Raw genomic sequence first — 3904 nt, 5'->3', positions numbered from 1 at the left:
GGGTATGCAGGATCGCGCGACCTTCATCCAGTCGCTGGGACATGGCCTGGGAGTTCGGTGCTAGGTGATTCACGTCGCAGTGTTTGGTGCAAGGCACTTCCACAGCTCGGTCATGTCACGCCGGATGTCGAATGAGACTACTTCCGGCCGTAGGAAGCTGGCAGTGGAGGCCCGGGGCCCAATAGGAGCGCACAATTCGGGTAGTCACCCCACCTGACACCACAGGGCTTTTAGAAGGTGGTTCGTGAGACCTCTCATGCTCTCGATCTCTGCATTCACCTGCTGCTCTGCCTTCTCCGCCTACTGACCCCGCCTGCCTCGCCTGCTGGCTCCACCCACTCTGCCTACCTGTCTCGCCTGTTGACTCCGCCTGCCTCACCTCCTCCTTGACTGCCTGCTCCGCCCACTCTCTGGACCAGTACACGCGCTTCCACGAGCCCGGCACAGTAATTAGCAGGAGACAATGCGCCGACTCTCAAGGTGGTATCGCTCAGTGGAGCGTCCCCCAAAGTGTACTGGGTAGCATGGTCGGCTGACCATGCAAGGTATTGTGAGGCCGTTTGCCCTTATCTCCTCTCCTTCCTTCTGTTTATCTCATCTTCATCAGGTTTGTGTGTGTGTGTGTGTGTGTGTGTGTGTGTGTGTGTGTGTGTGTGTGCGTGCGTGCGTGCGTGCGTGCGTGCGTGCGTGTGCGTGTGCGTGTGCGTGTGCGTGTGCGTGTGCGTGTGTGCAAGTGGGTCTTCTCCTCCATAACTCCACAACTATAAAACCTAGCAGCCTGAAACTTTGCATGCATACTAAGAAAACTCGAAGAAAGTGCAAGAGTGAAAATTGCGTGTTTGGGTTAATTAAAACACCCCTTTTAAAGATAATTCACGGCCTTATTTAATTACGAGCAAATGCAATCCATCACTTCGCTGATGGGGGGGTATTAAGGAGTGGGGTTGAGAGAGGAGGGAAGGGAGGGAGAGAGAGGAAGAGAGAGGAGGCAGGAGGGAGAGGAGAGAGAGGCAGGAGGAAGGGGAAGCTTGGGAAGGGGGAAGAGTGAGGAAAGGGAGGGGGGAGGTGGGGTGAGTGAGTGAGAGAGAGGGGGGAGAGAGAGAGAGAGAGAGAGAGAGAGAGAGAGAGAGAGAGAGAGAGAGAGAGAGAGAGAGAGAGAGAGAGAGAGAGAGAGAGAGAGAGAGAGAGAGAGAGAGAGAGAGAGAGAGAGAGAGAGAGAGAGAGAGAGAGAGAGAGAGAGAGAGAGAGAGAGAGAGAGAGAGAGAGAGATAAAGAGATATAAAAAAAGAAGAAGTGACCAAGGTGAGGGGTGGAGGTGGGGTTTGTAAAGAGAATGATATGTTATGCTTAATGACCGAACACACACAAAAACAAACTCATGTCAGAACAGCTGTACACAGAACGACGCAATGGAGTTTATAATGTAATCTGCTGGCACATCTGCAAAAAGTTTGATGTCCCATTTCCAGAAAATTTGTGGGAACATGAACCAAAAGTAATCACTGAAAACATGGAAGTACCTCCCGCTCACGTATGACCTAATGATCCCATCGAGCGTGAATGTTGAAAACAAAGCATTGTACTTCGGTACAAAAAAATAGAAGAAGGCATTACTGATTGAGGTGTTAATAGCAGTGATTTTGGACTAAACGACGCAGAAATCAAGAAAATGTCCAAACACCAAGACCTCAAGAATGCAGTGAGAAGATCCTGGAAGCTGAAGAATGCCAAACTTGGACCAGTGATAGCTGGACCTACAGGAATGATGACAAAGAACCTCACAGATTTTTTTAAACATGGGCGCTCACCTGGTCGTGGGCGCTCACCTAGTCGTGGCTGGATAAGATAACTAGGTAACCACTGGTTGGCATGGATGACTCACAAAATATATAATGGAGAAGAAAGTAAATACCAATGGGTGTGTTTTTTTCATGCCATGAACAAACCTTGGGATATCACGGGTGATGAAGGTTGTGGTCAAGTTTAATCGACATTGTGTGTGTGGTTTCTGAGAAGAAAGCAAATACATATTTTGGGGGAAGCCCCCCCATAGAACCCATTAGACCCCAATTTTTTTATGTCGTGAACAAACTTTGGTACGTCAACGGTGGTGAAGATGGTGGTCAAGTTTCATCAGAATTGTGTGTGTAGTTTCTGAGAACAAAGCAAATGCATATTTTGAGGGGCAACACCCTTCTCCCCATCGACCCTCCGAGACCCCAATATTTTAAACATAATGAACAGCTTTAGTACATCATGGGTGGTGAAGATAATGGTAAAGTTTCATCAAAATTGTATGTGTAGTTTTGGAGAAGAAAGCAAATACTTATTGGGGGGGGCAACCCCCTTAAATCCGCTTTGAGCCAGATTTTTCTAATGTCATGAACAAACATCGGTATGTAAATTGGTGATGAACGTTGTCGTGAAGTTTCATCGGAATTGTGTGTATTGTTTGATAAGAAAGCAAATACCTCTTTTGGGAGGAAAATATGATAAGATAAGAAAGCAAATACCTCGTCACTGATGGGGCTCATTGACGATCCTGAAGAGAGCCCTCGGCACGAAACTTTGAGAACAGGAAACTTCACAGCTTGGTCCATGAATCGTGACCCCTTCCCGAAATGAAGGTGGATACTTTGAGCCAGCTCACATTCTGAAACCCACATATATAGATACCAATCAACGACACACACACACACACACACACACACACACACACACACACACACACACACACACACACACACACACACACACACACACCCTTTGCCGACATCGGCATTTTTTCGGGAATCTGCAGGTTGGAGTCAGTGTGATTACTGACTACAGTCACAAATATTAATCTTATTAACAGCTGCATGTGAAGGGTGAAAAAAAATGGCTCTGTAATTTAGGAAATACGTTAATATGACAAACGGCTTGGAAAGCGTGTATTGTCAAATATATTTTGCTTTGAAACTCACAAAGAGAAACATTTAACCTTTATATAGCAAATCCAATCACAAAATGCTTTAGAAACAGGCGTGATGACAAAGGAAAACCTGATAGAACCTCCATAAGATACGGGATGAAACTTTGCCACCACGGGACCCGTAACAGGCATGGCAGGTCCACACACCCGCTGAGAGTCCGTACAGATCCAAATCTACCCATATGTACCATGTCCGTGTGTGCTGGTTACGTACCTCTACCTTGTAGTAACTGTCGACTGTACATCCCGATTGGGACACGAACTATCCTGTACAGCTCGGTAAGTGGCTGAAACACTCAAGCTCTCCAACCGTTGGAGTCCAACGGAACGCCTGGCTTGGCAAGCGATTACCAATTGCCATCGATACACCTATGCACCCAGAAAACACCCATGCAATGTCCGAATTGGACAAACCAACACTTTTTTAGGAGTCGGAACTGCTGATGTTTTCAAATCTGGAGCTTACATTTTGTAATTATCCTTAGTTTAAGAGATTCTCATCATATCACCCTTCTGGGTGACGTAGAAAACTGAAATCTTGCGTGCTGATGGACATCAAAGGCAGTACACCGGAAAATATCCCAGAATCGTCGGACAGCATCCATCAACGAAAATATAAATAAATGAAGAAAGAAAAAAAGATGAAAAAAATACAGGTGAGTGACCCGAGACACAATATGTAAGCATACCCCGCTAGTATTATATACATACAAAGCTCTTTATAACCACTCACTGACTCACTGAATGATATTAAATATCGGGACCTTCCAGGTGACATGGAAAGCTGAAATTTTGTGGGTCGATGGACATCGAATGTGGTACCCCAGGAAAAATCACAAAACCATCAGAAAGCATCCGTAAATTAAAATATAAATAAATGAGGAAAAATAAAGGAAAATAAATAAATGAAAAATTAAATGCAGGTGAGTGACC

At 45.7% G+C, this 3904-nt stretch overlaps 1 protein-coding gene across 1 annotated transcript in view; it reads right to left on the bottom strand.

Moving 5' to 3' along the window:
* SLC35G1 (solute carrier family 35 member G1) overlaps positions 1-2538 on the bottom strand; it is an 88039-nt gene extending 85501 nt beyond the window's left edge. Inside the window, exon 1 of the mRNA XM_085877099.1 lies at positions 2514-2538. The gene's annotated coding sequence lies outside the window, so the exon portion shown is untranslated. The remainder of the gene's footprint in view (positions 1-2513) is intronic.
* Positions 2539-3904: the final 1366 nt, after the last annotated feature.

This window comes from Eptatretus burgeri, chromosome 1, assembly GCF_056783735.1.
Source record: "Eptatretus burgeri isolate ZD-2024b chromosome 1, Ebu_testis_v1, whole genome shotgun sequence".
In the NCBI taxonomy this organism is placed as follows: Eukaryota; Metazoa; Chordata; class Myxini; order Myxiniformes; family Myxinidae; genus Eptatretus; species Eptatretus burgeri.
Note: the sequence above shows the minus strand (reverse complement) of the source record. Positions and strands in the feature narration are given on the sequence as shown.